This window comes from Lepidochelys olivacea (assembly GCF_965140295.1).
Source record: "Lepidochelys olivacea isolate rLepOli2 genome assembly, chromosome: 8".
NCBI classification, from domain to species: Eukaryota; Metazoa; Chordata; order Testudines; family Cheloniidae; genus Lepidochelys; species Lepidochelys olivacea.
In genome coordinates, this window is record NC_140418.1 from 62,567,810 (window position 1) to 62,587,577 (window position 19,768).

A 19,768-nucleotide genomic window follows, 5' to 3' on the forward strand; every position below is an offset into this window, starting at 1 on the left:
AAATTAGCTTGGTTCTGCAAACTGGATTGGTTTTTCTTCGGTATTGCTCTAACTTTCATTAGTCAGATTAGTCATGTGTTTTTTTTCTCTCCCCCCACCCAGACTAGTAGTTATTTGAAAATTCTGATTTCCAAATGGAAAGTCCAACTCCAAACTTTTGTTCTAAGGAATTGCCAAAAAATTACACTATATTGTAGTAACGAAAATGCTTCTGAAGTTGCTAACATTTCAACAACATTTTTTTTCAAGTTTTTCAACTACTTGAAATATTGAATAACTGAATCATGAACATAACCCTGCTGGAGAAAAAGCATATTTTAAATATTTATGAATGATATAATCAAGTGTCCCAGGAATTATTTGTACCTGAAGTATTGGATCTACTTATGTGATACTGCTCTCAAGACAAACTGCAAAACTATGTTGGAAAGGTAACATGAGAATAGGTTGACTTCACTAATCAATCTCATAAAACTACCATCACACAAATGAGATTCAATTTGTGCTACTTCTTTCTATTAATTTTTTTGCCAAAGAAAATCACACAAACATTGTAATACAATGTATTTTCTGTGAAAGTGATTATCTTTGAGAACTTGCAGAGGACAGGAGAAATCCCAGAGGAATAGAAAAGAGCAAATGTAGTACCTATCAATAAAAAGGGGAATAAGGACAGCCCCCAGGAATTAGACAATTTTTGAGTATTTGACAGTATTTGAACCCAGTTTTATTTTTTGCCTTCTCAACATTCCTTAGCAATGAGTTACTCAGATTCTGCATTGTATGAGGCGGTGCTTCCTTACATTTGTTTTAAACCTGCTGCCTTTTGGGGGGCGGGGGAGGGGGGAGCAAAGAATCCCTGGTTGTGTTGTTTAGCCTTTCACATAACACTTCCTTATTCATTTTCTCCAGACGATTCATGATTTTATAGACCTCTGAAATTCCCCCTCCCCTCTTAATCATCACTTTTCTAAGATGAACAATCCCAATCATTTTAATCTCTGTTCCTGGGGAAGCTGTTCCATATCCCTATTCACTTTTGTTGCCCTTCTCTGTAATTTTTCCAATTCAAATATACATATTTTTGAGATGGGGCAACCAGAACTGTACGCAGTATTCACCATGGATTTATACAGTGGCATTATATTTTGTCTTATTATCTATCCCTTTCCTAATAGTTCCAAACATTTTTTTAACTGCCACTGCACCTTGAGCAGATGTTTTCAGAGAACTATCTACAATGATTCCAAGATCTTTCTTGAGTGGTAACAGCCAATTTAGACTCCATCACTTTGTATGCATAGTTGGGATTTTCTAATGTGCATTACTTTGTATTTATCAATATTGAATTACATCTGCCATTTTGAGAGATCCATTTTTAACTGTTTGCCATCAGCTTTGGACTTAACTATCTTGAGAAACTTTGTATCACCTGCAATTTTTTGCCACCTCACTGTTTACCATTTATTCCTCTACTTTTGTTTTCTATCTTTTTAACCAGTTACTGATCCATGAGAGGACCTGCCCTCTTATCCTGTGACTCTTTGCTTTGCTTAAGAACCTTGTATGAGAGACCTTGTGAAAGGCTTTCTTAAAGCCCAGGTACACAGTATTAGCTTGTCCACATCTTTAACTCCACTTCAAAGAATTCTAATAGACTGGTTAATTGAAAGTTAAGAACAGAATTATCAGATACATAGATGAATGCAGTTTTGGGGAGAAAGAGTCAACATGCCTCCCTGGTTTGCCTGGTACTGAACTTAGGTTTACTTTGGAATCTGCCCCCCTCCTCCCTTGTCTGTTTACATTTAATTTCATTATGGTCACTATTCTGAGCAGTGCAGCTATAGTCACCCCTTGGCCCAGATGCTATGCACCACTTAGGACTAAATCAAGAATTGCCTCTACTCTTATGTGTCCCAGGAAGTAGTCAGTCATTAATGATGTCTAGAAATTATGTCTTCACCCCATCCTGAGGTGACATAGCCAGTTAATATGTGGATTGCTGAAATCCGCCATTATTACTGGGGTTTGTTTTGTTTATAGCCTCTCTAATCTCCCTGACCATTTCACAATCACAGTCACCAGCTGGGTTATGTGGTCTATAATATATTCCTACTGCTATACTATCATTCACTCATGGAATTTCTATTCATAGAGACTCTGTGGTACTGTTTCATTTGATTAATATTTTAATTATATTTGGCTGTTTGCTTTCTTTCACATATAGTGCCACTCCCCCTACTCTGTTCCTATAGATTTTGTACCCGGTATTACCGTGTCCCATTGTTTATCATTATTCCTCCAAGTTTTTATGATGCATATTATATCAATATCTTCATTTAATACCAGACACTCAAGTTCACCCATCTTAGTATTTGGACTTCTAGCACTTACGAAATGTGTCTGCCTTCCTGTAATGTAACTGAGTGGACTTTTTTCTATTCAGTCCCTAACTGTACTTCATCAACTTCTGTCCTCTCCTATTTACTAGGATATGGAGTATCCCCTTTAAAAAAAAAAATCCTCCCCTAAGGAATGTCTGTCTGAACCATATGCTCCGTCTGCACCTGTCTGCTTTTCCCCTAGCTATTAGTTTAAAAACTCCTCTACCACCTTTTTAAATTTTACATGCCAACAATCTGGTTCCATTTTGGTTTAGGTGGAACCCATCCTTCTTGTGTAGGCTTCTTCTTTCCCCAAAAGTTCCCTGGTTCCTAATAAATCTAAATTATTCTTCTTTCTGTACTTTCTGGGATCTCTGAGCAAAAGAAATGTCAGGCAATATCTCATTTGCTCTTAAGGTTCTCTCATTCGAGGTTGTGCAGGGTTTATCCTATCACCTTTCCTATTTAATAATATCAGAAAAATTTCATGAGGAGTCTTAGTGAAGCCCTATAGGTTGCAATGTGTTCGGTATACAGATGAAACCCAGCTCAAAGAAAACTAAAGCTGCCTGGGGCTGCTATAACTGAATTTTTTTCAGCCACCAATATTCAGGAAGATACATATCATTCACATGGCCCACTGCATGAGCAATGAAGTGGGGCATATTTCCACTAGGCACCTTCAGGGGCTTGGTGCAGGAAGCAGAAGGTGAATATCTATACACTCAAACAACCATGACCACTAGGTGGATATCAGATTGATGGCACATGTCCACTGAACCTCTGCTCTGAGCCAGTGATCGGTCAGCCAGCCTGCCATATGAACAAAACTTCTGCTAGATACAGAAGATGTATTATATGCTGTTGTGGCTGTTTATAATATCTGTGGCATACTGCAGTCAAAATACCTTGCTTTCAGCTTTTGACTTACCAGGACACACAATTCATACCATCCCCTACCTTATTTCCTGCATTTAGAACTTCATGGGTTGTTGCCAACAATGTAGAAAGATTAGTGCAATAGCTGCAGTAAACCTACTGGCAGTTATTTAACTTAACACAGACTCATAAAAGTCTGTTCTGTTTACTTGTTACTTACAGAACAAATAGTAAATTGGGCACTTAATATGTAAGGCATTTATTTATTTTAATATGCACTTAAAAATACACATTAAGCAAATGGTGCACATTTTCTGCAATAACGTTCAAGTCCTTAATAGGGTCTGTTTAGTCCGTATAGGATTTCATGGAAGATTATTGGCATACATACAACTGTTTTTTTTTAAATGTAAGTCTATTCATTTGTAATTTATTCCTACATCACTCGTTAATGGCTTACAAGGTGTCAGATATCAATATTTAATTGTACACTGATTTTTGTTAGTGTCCATAAAAGATACTGAGTTGCTACTTGTGATGGCTACAGTCAGGGGTAGAATACACAAAACTAATCAAACTAGTCAAATAAAAAAGCAAATTGGCACAATGTACTTAGTTCTGCAATAAATCAACAACTGTTTAATAGCACAATGAAAATAAGGTCCAAGGCTTGTGTCAGTGCTGGCAAAATAAAGGTCATCTCCATTCTTAAATCTGCTGAGTGTTGTGTATGCTGGCAGGTTTATAGCCAGCAAGGCAAAGGCAGATGGCCTAGTAGGCAAGATTAAGTGCAGATATAATGTTTGTTTCAAAATTTTAGAACTTCTCTTTGGGATGATGACTCCATAAGGGGTTAGTATAAATAGGGAATAAAGCTTACATATATAGATTCAGCTCTATGCAATAATCTAAGACTTTTTTAAAAATGTGGAAAACATTTACGAGTTTTTACAAGCTGATGGAAACAGGCAATAGCTCTTGGCAACATCGGTAGTTTGGGTGAAGCCCTTCTATAATAGCCCATGTGGTTGCTGAGCATAAGTAGCACATAAATTAGGAGACAGGTTGGAGTGATTCATCAGTATATACAGAAAATATGGTGGTGGTCAGCCAGTTAGTAAGAAAACAAGCACCTTTTATAATACATAGACTATAACTAGTGAGGTTCCAAATGCTCTTAGCTCTCAGTGAAACTGATGGAGATGTTGCACACCTCCCCTGATCTTCCCCTTAAACTTTCTCTGGGTACATAATCCTACAGTGATGAGTGTTTGAAAGAGCTTGGTACTAGATCATGCCCACTTGGCACAGTCTATGGCTGATGCAGAATCACCTACCTTAAGTGGAACACTAGGAAGCAGTCTCCTGAAGCTTTTGGCATGCAGATGCAGTGCAGCTACTATCCTCACCCTTTAATGGGAGGAAGTAGTAAGATGCCTATTATGTGAACGGGTGGGTGGGGTTGAGCCTGCTTTCTCTCTACTCCTTCGGGGCATCGTTCTTCCCCGGCACAGTAGGGAGGGAGCATGTTATGCTTATAAGAAGCACACAGAATCCTTTTAAACTGGATACAGCAATATACCATGTTTGAGAGTACAGTTTAAGCATCAAAATCAGCATATGCTTCCATTCTCAGACACTCGCTCTCTCACACACACACGGCTGTGCAGCTCGATTTTATAGTTATAAGTCCTTAGTGTTGCTTGGTCAGTGCAAGTGGCCAGCTGAAACTGCACACCAGGGAAGGGAGCTGGGCCTCTGTTAAATGTGTTTGAAGCCCCAGTCTTGATGCAGAATTAACCCAAAGTCCCATGGCAATACACCCTTCTTTTACAGCAATAAGTTCCCATATAAGATTATGGACCTTGCTGTGCCACATCAGAGCTGTCAATCACGAGGTAGTCAAAATTGCTCTTAATTAGCATTATTTTGAGTTGTTACCAGGAGGATCCACAACTGTTTCTTATCTGTCCCTTTGGCTCAGCTCCTTATCTCATCCTAGGGGTGTACGCCTTTGCTTTAGATCATCAATCTGCCAGCCGGGTGTTTGATAATAAAGTTGGTGCCTCCTCCACTCCCTTCTTGACCATCCGACCCAGATGTCCTTTCTCAGTTAATTACCATACATTCTTCATTCACACCAAACAGTAAATAAGGCAATTACACCCATAAAACTTCTATCTCTCTAGGAATAAATGTTAACACAATCAGCAAAAAATAAACACAGAAAAATTTCTTCTTACTAATTCAAGGCTACAATTTCTTCTTGCTAATTCAAAGCTAGCAAAATGGTGTATAAAGCAAAATAAGCAAAATGGAGTACAATTTTACTTGAGACAATTTCTTCCTTTTGTCATACAAGCAGTCTTGGTGATCTGTTCAGTGCAGGGATTGTGATTCTACCTGGCTGTTACACAACTTGTATTATACACTTCCATCATCACAGTCTATCTTTCGTGTAGTATAAAGGAATATCAGAGTTTCCTGAGTAACAACCAGGTGGCACATTTGCTTCCTCAGTGAGAGCTGATTGTTAATGGAAGACTCAAATGAGCCTCTTTTAATGGAGACAAGCACAACATAGATCCAGTGAATGGCTGAAATCAATAGTGAGCAGAGCTGTACTAATCTTTCACTCCTATCGAATAGCAGATTAGTATTGTTCCTTAATCTAGGGCTAGATTCTGCCATCCTCACTCTCACAAAGTATTACAGTGGGTGACTGAATCAGGCCCATAGTAAACTGTACCTGTGGGTTGTTTGTTTGTTTGTTTTTTGCTGTATTTGATTTTGAAAACAGGCTGGGAGGGTCCTTCTGGGTTACCTAGTCCAGTCTCCTATTATCACCTGTCATATAATCCTATTTTTTTTCTTATCATTTGTGCAACATGCCTCAGGTGGCACATGGACAGGTATCATCACCGAATTTGGTCTGCTAGTTGGATCATGCCCAGACCAGTTACTGATGGGGAGTGCAACATGAACACTGATCCAAGTCCCCCATCTAATCTGATTAATATACCCTCTACATCTGAGGTAAAAAAATAGTCTGCTTCAAACTTTTTTTAATTGTGTGGACCATATCTTAACAGAGAGATTATCTTGAATGCCATCTTCCCTCCCGTTCATGATGTCCAAATCACTTCCTACTATTTGTATCTGACACAACATCCCTATGGTAACCATAGCAATTGCTTGCAAAGAAAAGCAATATTAGGTAAATATGAAGTGTATTTAAAAGCTGGATATGAAAAAGAGAGAGAGCATCACATGATAAGTCTGATCACCATTAATTCCAGCTAATGCTATGCGGATAGGCCAATGGGCCATAGTTTGGGACTATCTGACCTACCAGATATCCATATCCCAGTTTCAAATGACAGTGCCTCAAACAACAATTTCCTGAAATTGAATTGGGACCATCAGCCTACAAACATTATGCACTGATTGGTGTCCTTAAAAACATTGTGTTTAGACAGCTAAGGAAGCCATTCTCTTCTGAGCTGCACATGATGGAGCTCTGGTCTTCATGTGCAGATCAGATGCAAATAGTGGTCCATCAAGTCACCACATGTAAGAAGGGAAGAATATTAGACTAGAGGTTTTCCTGGAACTCTGAGAAGAGAATTTGGCCTCCAGCATGCTGCACAGTACTGCTGGGGAAAAATAGGAAAATATTTTTTCAAACTGTAGCTTGTGGTAATCTTGCATAGCTTTCTCTTAAGTATGTGTCAACAAGATGTATGCTCACACTGCTCATAATACTGAAGAGGGTACTTCACTTGTCTTCAGTGAATGCTAAAGTATACTTTTTTCAGAGTGAACTGTCTTTAATGCTTCACAGCATTCATTTGGGATGTTTTCAGGTCCAGTAGGCTTTCCTTTCATTAAACAAAAGGAAGTGCCATAAAAAAAGATAAAATATCATATAACTATAAACTTAAAACTATGTAGCTCAAAGAAGAGGCTACAAAAGAATGTGTAATAACTCAGCCACTGGATGCACTGTGCTCATTCACGCCTACATAATAAAGAGTTTATTGTAATATGCTGTGCCTATTATTAACCAAGTAAAAGCTTAAATATATTAACACAAAACCAGCTAATTACAAGCTAGTTGGATATATTTTTGTGTATGTGTAAAATTATTTCTATATATATAAAATAAAATATGCACACGTGCACACACACCCAGCCTTAACGATACCATACATTAATGCTGGTATTCACTGTGCTTCAGTAAATCTATCCAGGCTATGCTGTCTTCCCTATCAACATTTTAACCTCAAAATGACCTTGTTCTGTCGTCTAAATGACCAGTAACTTCTACCATGTGCTAGTGGGTCTTCACTGATTTTTTTTTTAAATGTGCTATTTATTAAAACACTCCTATGTATAGATTCACTGACTTTACTCAATATTTATTCTTTGACCGGCTTTGAAAAAGGAAGATATTTAAGAATAGGACTGAAATAGTCTGTCTTTTTTTTTTTTTTTTTTTTTTTTTTTTAAGGAGAATCTTGTACATTCAATTAAAGGAATCTTGTGTGTGTATTTCTGTATGCCTTGCTGAAATGCTACATTTTTAATCAATAGTCTTCAGTCATACACAAAATAACCTGAGGTCTCCTACACCAAGGGTTTAGGTCCCCAAATACCTTTGAAAATCTAGACCATAAAGATGCAGATAGATGCCTAGTAGTATGAAAAATAAAACAAAAACAAAATAAAAAACCTAAGCAGGCTTTTTAGACTCTTTTGTAAATCCCGGTCGGCCCCCATCTACAACACTAGTTACCTAAATATCTTTCCAGAAATGGAATGACACAACTTCTAAACATTGGGTTTAACCCTTTGTTACCTTTAATGGTATTTGCGCTGACCATTTTATAGATCAAATCCAGTCCTTACTCAGTTTTCAGAGTAGCAGACGTGTTAGTCTGTATTCACAAAAAGAAAAGGAGTACTTGTGGCACCTTAGAGACTAACCAATTTATTTGAGCATAAGCTTTCATGAGCTACAGCTCACTTCATTGGATGCAGTAGCCTCAAATGAAATCTGCAGTCCCTAAATTGAATGTAGCTGGCTGTTTTATCTTGGCAGTTCAGTAATCCACAGTTATGCCACTGTTGTATTATTTAAAGGGCTTCGTCCAAAGCTCATTGAAGTGAACACACAGACTCTCACTGATGACAGTGGGTTTTGGATTAAGCTCCAAATTGCTTTTCTCTTTTGCTAGTATAAGAGAAAAATGTAAAAAACTTTCATTTTTAAAATGAGTGCTCTGACCATTCTGTGCACCTGTGTAAAAATAAACTGCTTTAAGCTCAATAAAGTAGGTGTTCAGACACCATGTAATGAACGTGGTATAAATGCTGAAGTAGTTGCTGCTACAACCCTGCATATAGATAGAGATAGGCATTGCTAGGGCAGTCTGTGGTATATGTCAATTGATACCTGCCTCATTAACTAAAATTGTTAGTGGTCATTTGGTAATCAAATAGTAAGTTGCCCAAATCAATTTTTTACAACTGAATTTCACAGTAATATTAGCTCTGTCTGAAGTAGTTGGTAATGGGCTTAATAGAATTTCTCCATGTCTTGTGTTTTTTTTCTCTAGTATAATAATAATCTTTAAGATTAGATCTCAGTAATTTACCACTAATAAATTATTTGACATACACAATCTTCTGTTTATGTATTGTCTGCAAACAGCTCTCAAATTATTTGTAGATTTCTTCATGTCCACCTGCAGATCAATTCATGACATATACTTTCATTTGCTCTGTCTTAGTTACCTATGTCAAGGGGTCATCGTTTCTAAATATAAACACAGAGCACACCTTGGAAATTTTTCAGCTGACAATGATCATACAATTTAAAAATGTGCTTTTAGTGAATATTCAATAATTCAAACTTTAACATTAAATATAAAGATAGAAAGCTCTAACATTCACCAATAGCTAACTGGGAAGGATCATAAATACTGTCAAACTGCTTTTGAAAATTGAATGACTATGTCTGGTAATTTTCCCCACCTTTTGCTAAGCTCTCATTATATTCACATCATTTTTAGATTTCATGGTATTAATATCTATATCACCTCTGACGTTAATTTGCAATTAGGAACAAATTCTGCTATTATGCATGTGGAGTTCCCATTAAAGTCAAATGTAATTCTTCTGTAAATAATGATGGCTGGATATGGATTTGTATTACGAAGAATCCTGGCTTGTTGTGAAGACTACAGAGGACCTTGGGTTCTCTTGCTAGTAGTTTCCAGTGTCCTAATTTCCTATTACTTCATAAAGAGCTTTTTGCCTGTGACAGTTGTTTCTCAAATATTTATGTAACACTGCTACAATTCACATATTTGAAGTTTCTCAGTTTGTGTAGCTAATCAAAATTTGTGTTTTAATCCAGACCTGTAACTAGAAAACATCTAGAGGGTTCCTTTAACAAATTCATTTGCACTACAGTAACTGCTGGAGAGCCAATGTATTGGATAAAAATGTCAGAGATGTCTGCAGCAGCAAATGCAGCCCAGCACCTGGATTAAACTACTGTATGCAACATATGGCATCGTGCTGCAGTATATTCTTAAAGTAAAAAATAAATTGAAAGTAAAAGCTGGAGTTTGGGTAAACTGCCTTTTTTCTTCATATACGATTTCACTGACAGAAGAATTTTATGTTTATCATGACATAGCTCCATGTTACTGAACATTCTGAAGTTTCTATTATTTTCATCACCAATAAAAGTACAAAATCTTTATCACAGAGTTGGGTGTTTTGACTGATCCAAAAATAACTGGTCAACTGATTGGCCAAATATTGTCAAAAATGGTCAAATAATTTAAAGCATTAATTTATTGAACAGCAACAAGGAATAAGAATTCATAGTTTATCTAAGGCCAAGCCTACTGGACTTATGCCTATTTATAATAAAACCACTTAACTGAGTTATTTTAACTGAGAAAAATATGAAACATAATTAAATGAAGTTCTGAAAAAATGAAAGAATATTACCTGTTTTAGCAATGTTAATTTAGCATTTAAATGTGAATGTTATTAGACTGAACAATTGCAAAAGAAAAATTAAACAAACACATAAGCTATAAAAGTGTGGGGGTGGAGTCAATGTTTTAAATGCACTTAACCTGTGTAGGCATCAGGCTAATTCTTCAAGAATCTTGCTTTTCATTAGCTTCTTTTTCAGCTTCAATTATTTCAGCTACATCTTTGTCATTATCCTCAAATTCATCAGTATGTTCTTCTTCCTCTGCATCTGATGCATATTGGATCATATCTTCATCTGCCATTTTCTTCTCTAATCCTAAATTGCAGTACACAGTCACCAGGTTCCCAGCACTGGAGGTCTTCTGTCCATCTCTGATTTTTGAATGGATGATTCCCCACGTCAAAGAGTTTCATTCCATATATGCAGCAGTACAGATAAATGTTAAAGGAATTTCTGCCACTGTAGCTAGAAGGCCAGAAAGACACAACCCTTTTCACCATGTTGGAGCTAGCTGTTTTGATTGAACTATAGGGACAGCACTCCACATTGTTTTATGAATTACTGGGCTACTTCTTGCTTTTTTATTTGCTACCTCCATAGCAAACTTCTGATTAGAAGATGAACAAATGGAATGTGTTTCACTTTTATTGTCACTCATATCACTTATCTTTGTAAAAGGACCTTTGTGATGCTGCTGCTGAAGACTAAGGAGAATGCACAGAAGATTTGCCTCTTTTTACTGTTTAACTGCAATAATCTACCTTTGAAAGTCCCTGGACACATCACAAACTAAAGAAATGTCTCCCTATTCTATCTACGTATGTCCCATACTCAGATGAACAGAAATTGCATTAGCTTTAGCAGTTTTTTTCCCATGTTCACGTCTAGAGTTTAAAAAAAACAAAACAATAACAACAAAACCCTGAACAAATGACTTTGCCTATCCCCAACTCTGCATAATGTCATTATGTCATAGTTCTTAATGTCTTGCTACTTCTAGAATGTTCTCTGTATTATGAAGTATCTCTTGTATTTCCATAAGCTGGTAGCCATTCAGTTCTATTTCTACCTGCTATTGTTCTACAAGATTCCAGCCAATCAAAATGTTTTCAAGCATGCTGCCCCCTCCCTCCCAGGACCCTTACATATTCAAAGATTACATGGAGGGGGAGAGAGAAAGTGGCCTTTACTCCCTACAACAAACATAATGGATTCATCATCATCAGGATGAGGAACAGAGGAGGAAGGGAGGGGCCTCTACAGAGATATGACACCCCCTCCTTAGCGTAGAACTTTTCATGTTATCAGCAAGGTTTGGCTCTGGAGAAATGGGGGAAGTAGGAAGGCGTTTTGGTTGAGAGGGGAAAAGGGGTGGGGGAAAAATTGTGTGTTTGTTTGTTTTTTGCCTTGTTTTGGGTGGGTGGGGTGATAGCCATGATACCTTTGTTAAGGGAGAGGCTTAATGGTTATGTATCTTTTCTCTTTGTGTTGGGGGGAGGAAGTTTAATGACTGAATCCTTCTCTTCCTTCCCCCCCTCCCTTCTGAGTTAACTTCTGGATGTATGTTCAGTAAGTCTAGATCTTAAGCTCTTTAGGGCAGGGACCATGTCTTTTTAACTTGTTTATTGTGTTTTGTAAACTGCTAGGTACACTGATTACTGGGTATACAAACAAATGTATACGCATATACAATGTTTGTTTTAGAAGATTCCAGGCAATCATTATGCTAAACTCCCAGTTAATTCATCTTTTTCTCAACTGGTGGCATTAGTACAAGGATTCTCAAACTGCGGGTCAGGACCCCTCAGGGGGTCACAAGGTTCTTACATGGTGGTTCGCGAGCTGTCTGCCCCCACCCCAAACCCTGCTTTGCGTCTAGCATTTATAATGGTGTTATATATATTCTTTTTTTTAAAATTTATAAGGGGGGGTCACACTCAGAGGCTTGCTATGTGAAAGGGGTCACCAGTACAAAAGTTTGAGAACCCCTGCACTAGCATGTAGTAAAGTAAGTGACCAAGGCATCTAAGTAGACTTGTTTACGGATAAAACAATGATGAAACAACAAAAGTAGGCTGCTGAATACATTAAGGCATTCTTGCTGGAATAATAGAAGTATTTGACTGTGCTCAAATAATCCATGAATTGACATGACAGTAACTCCTCGCTTAACGTTGTAGTTTATGTTCGTGAAAAATGAGACTTTAAGCAAAACGATGTTAAGCGCATCCAATTTCCCCATAGGAATTAATGTAAATAGGGGAGGGTTAGATTCCAGGGAAATTTTTTTCACCAGACAAAAGGCTATATTTTTATATAATATATATATATATATATACTCACACACACACAATATAAGTTTTAAACAAACCATTTAATACTGGTGCATAGCGATGATGATTGTGAAGCTTGATTGAGGTGGTGAAGTCAGAGGGTGGGATATTTCCCAGGGAATGCCTTACTGCTAAATGGTGAACCAGCACTTGGCTGAGCCCTCAAGGGTTAACACGTTGTTGTTAATGTAGCCTCACACTCTACAAGGCAGCATGGAGGGAGGGGAGACAGCATGGCAGACAGAGACACACACCGTATGAGAGAGAGAGAGATGCGCATTGCCCCTTTAAGTATGCTGACCCCACTCTAAGTACACTGCCTTTTTAAGTAGATCAGCAAGTTGAGACAGAAGTTGTTGCCAGGAAGCTCCCTCCGTCCTGAGCCCTGTCGTTCCCTCCCCCCCCTCCAGCGCTCTATGGAAATGGGGTAAGCGGGGTGCAGGAGCAGGGGGAAGGGGGACACCCTGACATTAGCCCCCACTTCCCCTTCCTGCACAGTAAGCAGGAGGCCCTGGGGAGCAGCTCCAAGGCAGAGGGCAGGAGCAGCACATGGCAGTGAGGGGAGGGACAGCTGAACTGCCGGCAATTGATAGCCTGCTGCCGCACAGGGACGGGGAGCTGATAGGGGGGCTGCTGGTCCACCCTGGTTCCAAGCCCCCACCAACTGGCTCTAATGGGCTGCTCTTCCCGCAAGCAGTGGACAAAGCAGGCAGCTGCCAAACGACATTATCAGGGAGCACTGCGTAACTTTAAATGAGCATGTTCTCTAATTGATCAGCAACATAACAACGAAACAACGTTAACCGGGATGACTTTAAGGGAGGAGTTACTGTATTTGACTGGCCAATTAACCTGCTTGCTAAGCCTAGGTCATCATAGTGGTTATTACTGTATGATTTGCTATTACAGTAATAGTGTTCAGATGTTGTAAATACATTGCTATTTCTAAATGCCAATAAACTTTCCAAGGAAATCTATTTATCTAGACTACAATTAATAGCATGAGAACAAAGAGAAGCCCTAAATAAATAAGTCATGTGAAATAAGAAAAGCCACAGGAAATAGAAATTGATGTGTAGTTTCCTGGGTGATGAAGTGGAACAAGTATAGTCCCTGTTCAGTTGAACCAGTGAGTGGAATCTTAGGCCTAGGTGGTTAACCAACTATCCTTTACAGAAACTAGGTGTACTTTTCCCACTCAAAGAATCCCTAAGGGCATAGTAAATATCATCCACTATGATGTTCTATCTCTAATTACATCACCGGTGACATTTGTGGTCCTGGAGCTGTTAAAGAAGCTTGATTTTATATCTCTATAGTTCTAAATTGCACTAGGAAAATCAATAGAGCAGTTCCCCCTGCCCCCGACAATTAGTTCAAACCTTTTATTTACTATCGAACACTGTGTGGTTTGGGGGTCAGTTTTAGGGAGACTTTTTACAGTGACTAATGCTCTTCCAAGCAGGTGAAGGTTGCTTGACGAAAAGATAACAGAATCATCTAATTCCATTATGGCAAACTTCCAAGGTTAGATTTTTCTGATTCCCTGATCAGATCAGGAAGCCCCATGCTCACCTGCAATATTTCCCTTTATTATGTTTTTGCCTTGTTAAAGATGCAGACAACTCTCTAAATTGTGGTAAGGACTGGGAGACCCATTGCAAAGTACAGAATTTAGCCCGTACTGTTAGTAAATACAGCAGAGTACTAGCCTGGGACTTGTGAGACTGGGGTTCCAGTGCCTGGCTCTGCCACAGAATGCCTGTGTGCCTCTCTCGCTTCATCTTCTGTAAAATTTATATAAGACTACTTCCCTATCAAATGGACAAAGATTGTGAGGAGCTCAGATACTATGGTGCTGATGGTGATATAAGTACCTAATGGTATGTCTACACTTAGGTTGCCACGTAGAGTACACATGTAAGCAGGCTCTGAATGAGATTTCCCCTGATATCGACAAACGGGGGGTGAGGGGGGAGGAGATTTCAGGAGCAGACCTTATTTGCACAGACACACCTACTCTGCCTAAGTGTTCAGCGAACAGATCTTCTTTGCCAGAGTCATCAGTTGTGGTTGGTTTTGGGTTACAATTCACTTTAGTTTGAATGCATTGGTAACAAAATGTAGGATTGAACATCTGTGGTCGAAGAAACTCAAAGCCAAAGCACTTTTGCTACTTGACAATTGTCCAGCCCATCCTCCAGCCAAATCACTGATATTGAGCGATGGAAAAATTCGAGTGCTATACCTACCATTCAACACAACCTCAAAAATTCAACCTTTAAACCAGGGCATTATTCATAATTTTAAAAGCAATTATTGGCGGAAGCTGATTTCGGCGATCATGTCATGCATATCTTCAGGCATTTCCGAATTCCTGAATCAGTTAAATGTGAAGCAGATTATTTAGTTAAAAAAGCTTGGGATGGAGTAAAACAAAAGTCCATTGAAAACTGCTGGATGAAGGCTCTTGGTGATGCCTTTTCTGTCAAAGACGGCTCAGACTCGGAAAACTCCAGCAGTGGCACTGATTCAGAGCCAGACTTTGAAGGATTTTCGGAAGAAGACATGCTACAAACATGCACGCAGACAAAAGAGGATAAAGGTAAACTTCCCTTTCAAATGCTAAAAGATTTTAGTTTGGATACATCGCCAGAAATCATTACCGAGTGGCTAGAGATGGATGAAGATTGCCAGACTTCAGAATTTCTGTCCGAAGAAGAAATATTAATGGGCTGCAAGGCTACATCGGACCATGAAAGTGATGGCAAGGATGTCGTTGAAAAGGTCAAAATTTCGCCCACAGAAGTCCTTAGTGCTGTAGAAACTGTTGCAAGATTTATGGAGGAGCAAAATGCGGAAAATATCGAAATCATTCATCTGTGGCGAATGACAGACTTCATAAGAAAGAGCAGAAAATAATGGCATTTTTTTTCTAAGTGAATCATAGACACTTTTTTTCAGCATGGCCCTCTTAACCCACGGTCCGTTAACGTGCGGTCGTGACGGCTTGACTCCTGACATCCGCGTGTAAACCCGTCTGTACTGTATTACCTCACCCACCTAGTCTCTCTAATATCCTGGGACCAACATAGTTATTACAATATTACAAACACTAAACAAAGGGGGCATTTAACTGCTCCCTGATTAAGCCTGAAAGCTAGCATGCCCATTAGCTTCAGCAAGATCCATGATTACCAATAGAACAATGACTATCACTCTCCAGCCACCAATACCCTCCAGCAATGATAATAATAGTATTGTAATAAGTTTGCAAAATATAAAGAAATCTCTGTAATATGAGACCTCATGAAGTGTTCTTTACTAAAACTTTAATGTGTGTAGGGAAAAGAACATCAAGTATAGGAGCAGATGATAATGTTTAGCAAAGCAAACCTGTAGTGAGATTCTGCTATATTAGTCCAGTCATATCTAAGATTGGACATTAAATTTTACGTTGGACAATTTACAATGGCAATTCTGAAGGCAGAAAGATAGCTATCTGTCTAAAAGCACCCAATCTTACTGCCATCCTATGCATAGAACATCTGTGAAATTCAGCCCAAAATTAGTAAGTGAAGCCCATAATATTTACCTTCCAAATCTATGGTACATTTCAGTCCATGATGTATTTTCTAATATGTTGCTCTTGGTAAGTCGTTATATTCAATATAACTCTGTGTATAAATAAATTCTATCTAAATCCTGTTGGGGATAATTTTTCAAACCACTGCATGGGGTTTTAGCAGTCTGACTGCTAGAACTGGCCAAAGAAAGGTAATTCACTTTTGTGGATAATTTCAACATTTTAAAAATTAAGTTTCTGGATTTCATTGCTAATCTTAAAACTTTGAAATTCTCTGGAAAAGGCAATGGAGGCCCAGCTCTGGGGCAATCCATCTTGCCCCAGAGCTGCGGCCCCTAAAAGCCTAGGCTGCTGAGGAGCAAGGTGGGCAAGATGGCAGGAAACAAAGCAGGGTTCAATTTGCAGCCAACCTGGATTCCATCAGACCTTCAGCAAAACTGAACAGTCTCTGCTAAATGTTTCAACCTTGCCCTATCTGCCAGTTCTAATGAAACAATGTCTCATGAGAGACAGCTCTAGTGACTGCTTGGACTTTTAAAATCTATTTAAGAATTTGGAAGTGGACTCCACTGCATCTAGCCTTTAATTAGCTTAACTTGTTACATCTCATTATTGTGTTTGATATGAGCTCTAACAGGCTCATGGCACTGATCTAAAATAATACAAAACATGAATAATACAAAAATGGATTTGTGACTATTTTCACAAATAAAAGGGTTGCTGTTATTGTCATTGTCTGTTTGTGACTATTCAGATTATTTGCCTGAAAATTCATACTAGAAATTCTTTATCTGCTGTTTGTCTGTCACTGTCTGTTCTCCTGTTTAAAATCATTTCATTCATCCACTCAGGGAACAAAAGTAAAACTGTGTGATTTAGGTGCCCAGTCATGCACAGTGACAAAATATTCACTATTGTTCAAAGTTTGCAGTTTGTGAACAACCCAAGTATTAAATAATTGATGTGGCTGTTTCTGGTTTCTATAATCTCAAGCAGAGAGACCAGTCCCTTCACAGACTTATACATATGCTTTGATTTGAGCATGAAAGTAACCCTATTTATTTGAATGAAACTACTAGCATGCTTATAGTTAATCGTATGTATAGGTGTGTGCAGGACTGGAGCCCCAGTTCATTATTTTGCAAGAAGTAACTCATTCATTCCTGATCTATCCATTCTGTTCCATACACAACTTTTGAACAGGTCAAAAAGTGTTGAAGATGAGGATCTTTGAAAGTTGTTTCTCTAACAATTTGAATAACTAAGGTAGCATGCTACCTTCTGTTCTTATATAGCACACTTCGGGGTGATACTATAGATTTAATTGTAAGCTACAGTGGTTCTGCTATAGTAATTAACCATTGAGATTATTTTTTTCCATCTTGATCTGTTTTTCAGTTTTCTTGGTTAGACTCTTTTGGGATATTACATAGCACAAGTGATTGAACTCACTGACAATTTACCTCTGATAATAGTTACAAGTGAAATGAACAAAGACATTCTTACCGGAGGGGCGGGGGAGATCTTTAATAGCATCATTTATTTTAGCTGAAAATTCTAGAATTTGAAAGTATTACACTGCAAATTAAAAAGATAATACTCTGGTATGTTATGACTGATATTAACTGAAGTCATTCAGGCTGCATTTTGTCATTGAAGAAAGTAATCTGAAGACATTGATTCAGACTTTGCTATTTAGCACTTTTGGTTACAGCAAAATATTAAAGCACATGATTGAGTTAAGTGCAGGAGTTTGATTCAGTTTGACTTTCACATGCTTAAAGTTAAGCATGTGCTTTGTGGATTGGGGCCATGAAAACTTGCAAAATTTTCAATGGAATATTACAGAATGAAACAGAAGTTGGTCTTGTATAATGCCTTTCACTCATGCCTTTACTGAGAAGAATTGGAGACTGAGAGACCTGAGTTCTGCATTCTTTTTGTAAAGAAAAATACACAGAAGGGACCACATTTTAAAGTTTAATATAAATGATATCCATGTGCAAAATTGCTCTTCTATTATTCCATAAAGTAGAGATTTAGATAGTATCAAAAAAAAAACAAAAAAAACAACAAACCTCTGAAGTAACAGAGTACCAGTAGCTAATTGGCCTGCTTTCTAATTCCTTATGTTAAATTTTGTACACTGGTACCCAGAAGATTTGGAAATTCCTTGAAATAATTTTTTTATTAAAATTATTTAAAATATCTCTGTTGTTAAAGACCATTAAAATGGAGCATAGTAATATATTTTGTCACAGAGTTGACCCTCTGTGCTACCAGGTCAAGTCCCCATCAGGGACTACAGTCGTCATCATCATTGCTGGGAGAGCATGGTTTCCATCATGCTAGCTGCAGTCCGACTGCAATGAGGGTGGGGGAGAGAATCAGACTGTTCCTGATTTGTACGGTAATGGTAGGACAACAAACAATGGCTGAGCATTGTTTCTAGAGGATGCTTGGGTTAATTAGGGGGTTGAAGGGAAAAAAGGTAAATTAAGGGATCTGAAAACTCTGAGGGTGATATTTTAAAATGTGCTAATTAGTCAGTCCTCTACTTTTAGAGGACCAGGGTTCAAAATGAGATTAGATCAAATTTGAGTGTAGACGGTTTCCATTTACAAAATCTTTTTACTCTTTTTTCCTATATTTAAACAATAATATGGAACCTGACTTATTACATAATGTAAAATATTTAAGTAATATTGAAGATAAGATCAATCCACCAATGTTCTAAATTAAGGAAGACACTTTATCTTTATTAAAATACTGACACAGTCTGGCAAGGTTTAAAATATTTTATTAAAACCCTACTAGAATGTCATGTTCTGTGCTTGTAGTTTCATTCCCAAATTGTCAATTATCAGGATATTGCTGGGTAAACAGAATACATCTTGTCTAACTCACCTGCACAACTTGCCTGATTCAGTGATATCACAAACACTGAATTGTGATAACACAGTTGATCAACATGGAAACAACACTTACATGATCACAAGCACAGGACTACGCTATCACCTAAAAAAAAAAAAGAAAAAAAAAGTGAAAGAACAAGAACAAACTTGTTCCTTTAGAAAGGAAAAACGCAAATATAGTGGTAATCAGCAATAAAAAAATGAAATACAGAAAAGCACATAGTAAAATACTTGGTGTTATTAATTATTGACATTTTGTATTGTGTGTTCCCATGCAAACTTACTTCATCCTATAGTTTTGTTTTTTTAAAGCTACATCATCAATAACAATTTTACAATTAGGAGGCTAGATTTTAACTTGGACTATAACCCGAAGCAGGGAGGAACTTCTGCTCATACCCCTCAACTTGGCTCTAGGTTTGCAGGAGTAAATGGGGGCTGCATGACTGGTTATTACCTAAGTTAAGTTGCTGGGAAATAAAATGTATTAACAAGACCTCTTAATCTAAGGGCATAGGATAATCTTAGTAATAAAGAGGAATTATGAGTGGTATTAAAAACACACACCTTCATTACAAAATTTTCTTTAAAATATGCTTCTCCATTCCTTAGTTATGATAGTAGCTTTTATTTTATAAGAACATGAG